Here is a 12,503-nt window from a genome sequence, read left to right as displayed (position 1 = left end):
ACCGAAATACTCTCTGTAATCATCATTTTATATTAATAAAATCATCAAGATAAGTGATCATTATCACCTCTTAAGGTTTTGCGCCAGAGATCCTAGCAATGATCAAGGGTTTTCCATGTAAATAATCGTGTCATTCTCTTTACCTTTCTCTATTGTACGATTTGAACATCATAACCTCTCATTCAATTTGGTTGATTTATACTTGTGTAATTTTGTCACACCCCAAAACCGGAACGGCGGAAACGTTCTGGGGTGGATGACGTCATGTCAAGTATCACAACATATGCAGTATAGTAATCAAAGTACAACAACCATTGCATTAATAGTAATAGTTTTACATGGTTTACATTACATAGAAACATCATATTATAACAGAAACTAGTATAGATGCAGCTTGACACAAAACCGTCTTCAACAGAAGCTCCTGGAATGTACCTGTCTATTGCTGACCTGAGAATACAAGTTATTTGAAAGCGAGTATCAACATTTTTACAAATGCTGGTGAGTTCATAAGTATATAGTGTCATTATATCCAAATAACTTTATATAAGTAATAGTTTTAAAGTATACAGTGAATTAGAGTCCTTTCCAGAAAATCCTATATTTTCTAATTAAAAGCAGTCTTCTACCAAGACTGGACAGAGTTATGTGGTAAAAAGTAATTTTTCCTTAACATTATCATTATCAAAATGTGGTATTGATTTTGAAAGAAAGTAGGAGAATATCAGGGAAAATAACATATGCCTCAGCAGTGAAGACTGCTGACTAAGGCAAAAAGAAATCATAGACTCCAGGAGAGTATCGAATGAACGGTACGCCTGGCTCAGTCTAACAAAAGGGAGACACAGACCCCAGACGGTATCAAATGAAAGATATGTCTAGCAAGGTCTAAAAACAGTGAACACAGACCCCAGACAGTATCAACTGAATGATACGTCTAGCAAGGTCTAAAAACAGTGAATACAGACCCCAGACAGTATCAAATGAATGATACGTCTAGCAAGGTCTAAAAACAGTGAATACAGTATTAAAACCCGTTACCTTAAGGCAATGAATTATAAGGTAACCCCGAGATACTCGTAACCATACTGATAGACACTAGAGAACTTGACGCCCTGCAAGCATCGGTGTAAGTATGACATTTGTCACCCCTTGGCTTGGTAGGCCATGGACTGTAGCTAGCAGTCAGGGTGTGGGGGTGTCAATCCCGTATAGATCTATACACACAATATCCGCTCTCCCTACAAGAGACTCTGGTTACCAACTTGACAACGGAGAAGGCCGTGTACTGAATATGTATCTCATATAGTGAGATCTGATGTAAAATACTGGACTAATGATAGAGACTCACAACTGAACTGACTAATGTAACCCTATATGTCTATGCTTGTATACATAATATATAACTAATGATCAAACGACCTTCGGACGGATATCCGATCCCACCAGACCACATCTCAATGAAGAAAATGAAATAGGGCGAACTAGCCTTCCTAAGTCCTTTAAACATTACTTATATATATCTATACAAGCACAAGCATACATTTAACTAAGTAGAAGCATTTAACGAAGTTTAAGTGTTTAACGAAGTAGAAGTGTTTCCCGAAGTATAAGTGTTTACAAGTAGTAGCGTATCGTGAAGTATAAGCGTGTCATGAAGTATAAGCGTATCGTGAAGTATAAGCGTGTCGTGAAGTATAAGCGTGTCGTGAAGTATAAGCGTGTCGTGAAGTATAAGCGTGTCGTGAAGTATAAGCATGTCGTGAAGTATAAGCGTATCGTGAAGTATAAGCGTATCGTGAAGTATAAACGTATCGTGAAGTAAAAGTGTATCCCGAAGTAAAAGTGTTAACAAAGTAGTAGCATTTAACTAAGTAGAAGTATAACAAGGCAGTAGAATCTAATGAAGTAGGAGTATAAAACATGGAAGTAAACTTCAGTGAAAACTTTGGAAAACCTTTATACTTAAGAAAATCACGACTTAGTATTCTTTTATAAAATAAGTTTGAAAACCTTTAGAAATTCTTTGGAAATCTTTCATAAGCAAGTTTTGAATGAAACTTTGATAAAACATTTTGGGTAAAGAAATCCTTTGTTTAACATACTGTCGTAACAGGATTTTAAGTAAAACATACAGCGTGAGAAACAATTTGAGAAAAGCTTTGTACAAGTAAAGATGTTTTGGAAAACCATTTACAGTATCATACTTGGTAAAAACAGTTAACAGTGTAATAAATCCTTGTGTATGCGGGTTATCAATCACATGTGATTGATATGATAACTGGCATGTTTAACTTGTATTCCCCCCCATAAAAGCATGTAAAAACATTTAAAAGGTTAATTTAGGGGTATGAACTCACCTGTTGTAAGTGGATCGAACGAAGGTGTCGGTTAGGTGCTCCGTGTCAAGTAAAGACTTGAACACACTTAGTGACCTATTAACATATGATAATATATTTTTACATACAATTAGTAAATATAATACTAATTAATTATGTATACGCATCCTAAAGTGCGGAAAACACTTTGATAAAGTGCTAGGGTGTCCCGGGTAACATTTATGGCTATGTATGGCTTAGATAAGGAGTTTACTCTGCAAGAGTAAACTCTTAGGAGAGATTTTGGCCCTAAACACCTCATACCCATGAGTTTACGGCCGTAAACTCATGGATGAGGTTCTTGAGTGCTAAATGGCCTTTTACCAATTGAGGGATGATGCTAGGTTTTGTTCTAGGGCATTAGAAAGGGACTAATTCAAACATATGGACCATTTGTTGAGTTTACGGCCGTAAACTCTCACCCACACATTCATTTTGTGTTTTGAAGGCCATAGGTTAATCATAAGTGGTTCTACTCATTTTTACAAGTCAAGGGGTGAGTTTAGGGCACCATTTAACCCCTTTATAGGAGTTTACGGCCCAGGAACCCATTCATGAGGGTTTTACGGCCGTGAACTCTTATGGAGTTGTTTTAATCAAGTTTAAGGTTCCTAACTTGTTGGTGGTTGATTCTAGAATTTAATCCAAGGCTATTGGTGTGTTTAAGTGGCTTTTAAACACTCAAATATGAGTTTACTCCCCATGAAGGTGAGTTTACGGCCCAAGCATGTTCTTGGGCAGTAAACTCATGTTTACTCTCCAAAAACTCGTTTCAAGGTGTTCTAAGTCCAGTACATTAAGTCATATAGCCATATCTAAGCTCCAAAGGTCGATTGGAAGGGTTTAACGGCTCTAAAACCCCTTATATGTGTGTTTACGGCCCAAGCATGTTCCAGGGCCGTAAACACATGAAAATGGTCCTAAATGATTTTTTTAATCACGAATTTGAAGGTCTAAGATGCTAATCTATGAGTTAGGGAAGTTACCTTAGTGATTTGAAGCTTGAAAAGTGTGATTTTTGGACCTAGATCTTGGATTGAGGAGAGAGGTTAGAGAGAGAGGAGAGAGAGTGGAAAAGTCTCAAATGGACTCCACTCACCCTTATATAGGGGTTTGAGTTGGGGCTCAATGGAAATCTACCCGATATTGCCGCTAAACGAGGCTTTTGGTCGCACCCGATTTAGTGGTCGTATTTTGACTTGGTTGAAACTAAACATTTTTATGGGCATTTTGTGGGTGTTTCTAATTTGTTTCAACCCTTACCAAGTCATTATAAAAGTCCCACATTAATTAACCTCTTCCAAAAGGTTAACAGGCAGTTTAATAAAACGGGGCTTATTAACGGAAGGAGGGGTTAAATATGACGGAATAAATTTCGGGTTGTCACAAATTTTTGACCAAAACACCCATATATGCTTTGATAGTACCCAGTTGAAATAGACCGAAAGGGTAGGCAAGCACCCATATATGCTTGGCAGTATGTTTGGTTAGTATGTGATATTTTGGGAGAACTCACTAAGTTTTATGCTTACGATTTTCAGTTTATGTTTTAGGAACTTCCAGTTGAAAGGAAATGGTCTGACTTGATCGCAATGTATCCACCCATGTTTCCGCATTGTGATGATTTTTGGATTGTACTCTGATGACTATTTTATTATGAAATACTTTTGAATGTTTGAACAAAAGACAATTGGTGTTTTGATTGTATTACAAATGAAAATTTTACCTCAAAATTTTTGGGTCGTTACAATTCAATTCAATTAAAAGGTGACGTAGGGTTTGTAAGTATGCTAGGCACACACTAGGTATGCACGGCGTACTCCTTGCATGCGCACTATCGGGGTGATCCCGATGTATGCTGGGTGTACCCATGTACATGTTGGGCGTACTCAAGCCAGGGGCAAACCCTAATTTTTAGGGTTTGCACCATATTTAAAGGCCTTAAGTCCCTCAAGTCCATTGCCCTTCCAGCCTCCATTGCCCTTTTAGTGCCAATCTCGAACCCTATCCTTCTTTAGTGCATTTTTAAGCTTACCTTGAGTGTTCTTTGGTGTTTTTGAAGAAGAAGGAAGTTTGGGAAGAAGCAAAGGAGAAGAAGGAGCTTGTAGATCAATAGTTTGTTCACCATTTCTAGCCTATTGAAGGTATAAAGTTTGAACCTTGATCATTCTAAACTTAGATCTAGGTTTAGGGTAGATTTTAGCCAATCAAGGTGACGGTTTTGATCGTTAAGCCTCATAATTTGTATATAATTAACCCATTAATTGTGAACTAATCCTCTTTCTTTTAAATTGATATAACCAGATTATATATATTACATATATATTTTTTTGACACAAGTTATTACATTAATATTCAATCACAACTTTTAATTTTTAATTTTTAATTTTTAATTTTTTCAATTTCATATTTTCTACGGTGAATTTTCATATCCAAATTCCAAATTTCATTTTGAATCTTGAAAACTATGAGATTATCTAAATCAAATATAAGAAAACTCTCAATTTTTTTCCTAAAATTTCTTAAAAAGACGGACAATCTGAAAATACTCGGCTCAACAATTCTAACTTATTTTCTTTATTAGGTTCAAAATTCTAAATAAAAGTAGGCGTGACTTAGCGGCAATACCAAGTTTTAAACTTTTACGAGCAATGACAAAACACAACGTTTGTAATGCTTGACTTAAGGCGATACGTGTGTGTGTGTGTCTCTCTCTCTCTCTCTCTCTATATATATATATATATATATATATATATATATATATATATATATATATATATATATATATATATATATATATAAGTTAAGATGATATTTTGTTAAAATGTGACATTAAGTTCAAACCTTCGAGCTATGACCCACCATTACAAATTTTTTAAAACTTTGATTAGGCATAACCGATGAATATAAATATTTTGAATATTTATATTTATATAAAAATAAATAAATTATTGATTTCAAAATAAGATTCTAATTATTCTAATACTTTTATCTATATAAAAAATAATCATGAATTTTATTTATTTAATGAAAAATTTATTTGGATTGGATTGTTAAATAATGTAAAAGATTTGGTTAAATTAGGTTGTTTAGGTTAAGATAAAAGGATTAAAATTTTAATATATATTAAATTGGATTGTCTTCACCATGGGAATAATCCAAAAGATGGCCATCGGTCTTCTAACAAACCCACCACAAAGGAGTTTACTAATTTAGCCTTTAAGGGAGTTGGCATTTATTTGTTAATCGATATTACTTCCGTTCCAAATGGACTTTGTTCGATATCGAGAATAACATTAATAACTAATCAATTTGTTTAATTTGAATATTCCCTAAGAAGATCTTAAAGTACCATCATATCTCTTATAATAACCTTCCTTTCTGCGGATTCATTGCATCCAACTCATTTGAAAATAAAATATTAATAATACAGAAAATCCATCATTTTTTACAATACCAAAAACCTATACGTTATTATTGTATAGATTATAAACAATAGAATGAAGTTACAATGGTATTTTTTTTCCAACCATGGTTATTATTTATAACAAAAAGCAAGCATGATGTTGCACAAGTTAAGTGCTATAAAACAATATTTTTTTTGAACTAAATTTTATAAAAAAACAACACTAAAAGGAATTAGCGAGAAGAAACAATAACAAAACGTCTTGCATAAGAGGATTTTTTATCCATTGAATCCAAGAAATTTTGTATCTACTACTCGTATTAGATAACCAATTAAAAGCATGAATAATAACATTTTCAAAAATATGACTCTTAACTTGAAAGTCTGAAACACAACACTGTTCCGATATTACCACAACATCCAAATAACCGTGATACAAATAACCTCTACCACATTCTTCATTTTCTTCTTTATTCTCAAGAAATCAACCCAAATAAACAACTCCAACATATCATTAAACAACAGAAATGGATTCTCTCAGAAGAAATTACATAGGGCATAATATAGAATGAATATCAATGCCTCTTACCACCAAATTTTCTCTAGTCGAAATCTTATCAGCAAGGACTCGCCAAAGAAGCACATTAAGCTTTATAGGAATATTATTTTCAGAGTCAGTCCGTTGATTTTAAAACTTTGTCCAAAAATTAAAAAAGGCCTTTAAATTTTCGAATTACCAACAAATAGAAACTAATCAGCAAAGAATAGTGAAATATTAGCAACGGAAGTTAAAATTAACAACATAATAATGACGGAACCGTGACAAACTCAATTCCAGCCACCTTGACGAGACGGACCCTGTGCTCAGGACCCGCCCCAATGATTTTGAACTGTGTGAAATCGAAAATTTTGTTGTAACGTAATTTGACCTGGCCATTAAAAATATTTATTTTTATATATTACATGTTTATAGATGGGACACGAAATTGCTAGTAAGAAGGTAAATAAATCCATAAGTATTGTACTCAACATATCCGGTTAAAATTGAGAAGTTAAATCATAATATCTTACACAAGAAATAACGAAAGAATAGTAATATTTACTAGAAGCTGGAAAAACTATTATTTGGGGTTTGAGTTTAATTCCTTATAACTATATTTAGTGGGGAGTAAGAACTAAAGTAATAGCTGACTTTTTTATTAATAGCAAAATGTCAACCCTTAGATTCTCTTAATACATACATATGTTAAATATATACATGGTTGAACATTGTGATTTTTCATATTTACGTTCGGGTGTCATTTTTATTCTGATTTTGAGACATTATAATATACATTTTCATTTTGCCCTGACACCTATTGGTATTTTAAATATTTACATGCATGCAATCTTAATTACCATGATATACAAGGAGCATATCACTGGATGGGCAACAAACTTTCATTCATCTGTATGTGATTTCTCGTGTCTTTTGAAAAATATTTACATACAATATAATCTTACCATGATATTGTTATGAGAATGAACAAGACTTTTACTGCAATTATTTGAGACATTTTGTGTGTAAGAATAGGTTTAAATAAATACATAAATAAAATGAAAATATGAAGATATTATTTTTATATTATTATTCTGTCAAGAATTTTTTATATATTGAATCTCATTACTCGGTAATGAATATATATGGATAATCATACGTTAATATTCACATTATAATTTATGTGAAATGAATATATGAATAATTATACGGTTAATATTTGTTTTGGTCAAAAATCAATCAAATGAGAATCAACTAAGTTGTATGAGAGGTTGTGATGTTGTAGCTATTATAAGAATCAAATTGAGATCAAATTAAACAAGATTGATTTACAAGAAAAACCTTTGATACTTGATATGATCTTTGGCATAAAACTTTGGAGGTGATAATGATCACCTACCTCGATTGGTTTTATTAATTTGAACAAAAAAATTACAGAGATTATGATAAGAATACGAGTACAAGTGTTGTGGTAGTTCTAGCTGTGTATAGCATGAAGAGTACATGTGTATTTATAGTCTAATTCGAGTAACTAAACGTTCGATATTTCTGAGATCCCCTTGAATAAGTATAAACACATTTATTTGACTTGGTATTTTTGGGTCTTAAGCCTGATTGAAACGTTTTTTCGTTGAGAATAAGTCTTATGTTGACCATTTCTGCACATGTGAGAAAAAGAATAAAAATATACCTGTTAATTGTATTAGGAAATAATAATAACAAAAGTTAGTATCCTAAAGTTTCTTTAAGATCTACGATCCTAAGTAGGATTGAAGATCTTGCCCCTAACAATTTCTCCCAAATTATATCTCCAAAATATTAAAATTAATTCCAAATATTTAAAGGTATAATTTTATTTAAAATAGAGATAAGGTTTTTGAAATTCAAACTCAAACGGATAATTTTATCGGTTTAATGCTCATAATGACACGGTCAAATCACTTATCTCTCATCTGTTACCAAGTAAATAGTGGAGGATTTTTCTTTACTTCCTCATGCTTCCTTTTGATCATCACCGGCTATTCTTGAAGGTATCTCTCTTACTCGTTCTCTTTTATTTTTTTCAATCTTTCGAACATAGGCAAGAATATTACTCGTTCTCGTGCTAGTATCACCACCCCTTTTGACGAAGACTTCATCAATCAGAATATTTTGAATTATGATGAGACTTGCTCTCTTGACGATGACGATATCAAGTCATTGAAACCAGTTGGAGCTTTTATTTTCGATGCTATTTTCAAACCTTTTGATGTCAAGTGTCAACTAAACTTTGTCTCTCTTTCTCGGGTCTGCTTTCCTGAATACCCATTTTATTTGGGTTTTAAATACCCTTTCTCTAACATTATCTCTGAGTTCTTCAAAATCACTAAGAACTCATACATTCGAACCATGCCTATAATTTGGAGGATCTTGTTTTGGATCGATCATGTTTATGATCTTTCTACCTTTAGGAACTCCCACTTTCTGCTCAAGGTCAAACCCAGTAAATCTTCTCTTGTTCTGAAATCAAAACATAATGACAAAGCTTGGAAAGAGAAGTATTTTTTTTCGTGAGGCTTGACTCTATTCTTCCTGGGGATCTCCTAACAAAAACCTGGGTCAAAAAGGGTAGTATTTACTTATTATTTTTAAGGATCCCGATATTCACTTTCTCATTTTGTTTATTTTGATGCAGGCTTCAAGTTTCAGGATCTCATCCTTGCCGCTGTGTTAGGATAATTATGTTGCATCATTAGGCATGTTGTATTGTTTGTTTTGTAAACGGGTTGGGCCTGTCCTCCGGTATTTATTTACTAGGGTTAGAGTATTTAAGATGCATGCATGCATCGTGTTTTTGGTAACTCTGATATTTTCTTGTAACCCTAATCATGCCTCTATAGTAGCAATTCATCATCGAGTTCTTCTGAGGCGTGAATTTTGAATCATTCAACATATTTTGAGTCATTGTCGTGTTCTTGCTTTAATCTGCTTGAATCTAATCGACTATTCAAGGATATTTAATCCTAACAATTGGTATCAGAGAAGGAGACTGTGTAATAAATACTTATCTCTTCTGTTTAAGAGCTTTTAGGGTTTTTATTAATATTAGATCTAGCTTAACGATCATCATCGTGTTCTTGTCTTTGTTTAGCGATCTCAATATTACCCTAAAACAGCTTCAGTTTTACACGTCTGATTCTTAACAAGTTTTAAAGATCTTATCATCATGCAACACGACGATTCTCACATCAACTCTATCAATCTTTCAAGCAGCGTTGGATCGACCACTAGGATCCCAATTCTCTTTCCTAATGAATATGAAGTATGGACGCTTCACTTTGAAGATTATGTTCTTGGACTAGAAGATAAGGGATATCTTATATAGGAGGCTATAACTCTTGGACCATTTGTTCATATTGAAAGCAAAAGAGTTATCAAAACTCAAAACGACTACAACAAACTCCTTCTTGATATTAAGGACGTTCCTCAAGATGAGGAAAAGCTGATCAACAATGTTAAGGCATTGAGAATCATTCGATTTGCCTTTCAAGCTAACACTTTTCATCTGGTTAGTTCCTATGACACTGCCAAAGTCATCTAGGATCACCTTAAGGAACTCTACTCAACAAATGCAAATCTTGAGCACTCAATAGAAACACTCTTGCTTTCAGAGTTTGGTGCTTTTTCACAAAAGGCTGAAGAGAGTTTAAGTCAAACCTTCAATCGATATAATCATCTTTTAAGTAGAATGACGAAACATGGCATTGGACATGAGTTAATCGAACAAAAAGTCATGTTTATGAATGGACTTCGATCAGAATGGAAGGCAGTGGTGTCTGTAGTTAAGGCACATGAGCAGTTCAAGAACTATACACTGGCCAAGCTTGTTGGTATCCTGAGGTCACATGAAGATGAAGTGACTAAAGAAGCGAAAGTAGTCTCTAGAATGAGATCATTGGCCCTTGTTGCGAAGGGTAAGAAGGTGGCTGAAGAGGATGATTCAGATTTTGAGCTTTCTGATTGTGAACTCTCTAAAGAAGAGTTTGCAATGATGGTGTCGAATCCAAATAGATTTGCAAAGAAGAACTTCAACTGGAAGAAGAAACGAAACTGGCAGGGCAGTTATAGCTCTGAAAAGATGAAAGAAGAAAATGTGAATGGTTTGCAGAAGGATGAAGACAAGAAAGAGAATAAGCTCATGGGTGACTTTGGCTATGATTGCAACTATTGTCATGGAAAAAATCATTTGACAAAGGAGTGTATGCTGCGAATATTGAACGAAAAGAAAGAGGGAGAAGATGATGAAGCTTACCGTTTACGAAAGCTTGAAGAAATCAAGAAGACAAAGAATACAGATAATACTATGTCTGGTTTGATTGTGTAGGAAAATGAAGCTGATGAAGAATTTGGCAGGGGTAGAAGTCTGGTCCACAGACTCTGAAGACGAGGAGGTTCGCAGGCCTACTCATGGGAAAAGCTTCGTTGCGAAAGAGGAGGATTCACACCCCGAAGGAAGATGTTTTGTGGCGACAAACAATGTGTCACGGATGCGAGGATATGCCACTAATGGTGGAAATGGGAGTGATAGCTGCTTTGCTGCGAAGCCAGTGTTTGAACAAATCAATGAGTGTGATCAAATGATAAAAAAGTACACTCTATTGTTGAATCACTCAATATTCCTATGTCATAATACGAAACTGAACTAAAAGAATTGAAATTCACATTTTCAAGTATAAGTAACATTTTAAAACAAACTCGCTTGACAAACTCTATCCTAACCAATGAAATCAACAGGGTTTTGTCAAAGAGTGAGGAACGACGCATATGGATTGAAAAGTTGGAGTCCGATATTTCTAAGTCTATGGATGAACTTATTTATTTGCAACAAGACAATTTACTGCTTTTGAAACAACGTAATATTTTTTGTTTAATTGCAAAAAGGCTTTATTTCAATATTACACAATTACATCTTAATTGTGAGATTGGTAAGAAAATTCATAAAATGATCTTACCTTTCCTTGAATTAAAGGAAGATGAAATCGACGTTCATTGTTATAAGTGTGAGTCAATCATCTCTTCTAATGAAATTTTAGATGCTTACAGGGTGGGATTGGACAAAATTGAAACATACATCAAGTACAAAGAATATAAGAACATGTTAAAGCAGCTTTTGGATGAAAATGATAAACTGAAAATCAAAACCGAAACTGTACAAAAATTTCACTCATTGGGTTCAAAATTGAGTTCAGATAATAAAATCAATGTTGAAAACACATCTAAATTCGACGATGACAGTGACATGAGAGAACTTTCAGTAGAAGAGGATGTTGATTGTTCAGCATTTGTTAAAAACGAATATGAACCTGCGAAAGTACTAATTTCTGAAAATTCAGTAGAATTCTCACGTCTTTCACAAAATAAACCAACGTCTTTAAAAGAAAATTTTGTAATTTATCAAAAGGTTCAAACCATCCCAAATCAGGTTTTTGCAACCACAAGATTGGATAAAAACCAAACTATCGAATTAACGTCCATTGTGAATGCAGATAACAAAGGTGGATGTGATGAACATTTCTGGTCTGCACCAATCAATAATGCAGATGAAACCGTGTGACTCTCAGAAAAGACTTCATGGAGAGTAAAAGGGAGATATGTTGCGAAACCACTTAACAATCCATCAAGCTACGAAAATGGGAAGTTCAAGTGGAACAAAGGATTTTTTGTGCGAAACCTCATTAGCAAAAAGTGAACAACCTATCAGAAAGGAAAAACCCAAAGCAAATATCCATAAGTCATCTGAGCAACGTGAGATATAACAAAAGTCTCAAGGAAAGATAGCAATTCTGGCAATCTAGAAATCCTAATTATGTTCATAAAGAAAAATCCCCACGTTTCAATCCAAATGCGAAACTCTCACAAACTGAGAAACCTCAAGGGTTTTAACAAAATTAATCTAAAACGCCACAGGTTTCAAAACCAAAGCTTCTAAATCCAGCGAAACCAGTAGTGAAATAAAAAACTAAGGAGAATGGTTCAAAATTTGCTAATACATCAAAATATGTTAAAGGAAAATGTAAGATGGTTTCGGAGTCTAAAGCTCATTTCAAGGAATCTGAAACTAGGTCTAAGAGAAAAGAAAAGCAATTCGTTAAACATAAAATTCAACAACAGAAAAAGTCTTCTAAAGATGTGAATCTAAAAG

This window comes from Lactuca sativa, chromosome 5 (assembly GCF_002870075.4).
Source record: "Lactuca sativa cultivar Salinas chromosome 5, Lsat_Salinas_v11, whole genome shotgun sequence".
Classification (NCBI taxonomy): Eukaryota; Viridiplantae; Streptophyta; class Magnoliopsida; order Asterales; family Asteraceae; genus Lactuca; species Lactuca sativa.
This window is presented reverse-complemented; position numbering follows the sequence as displayed.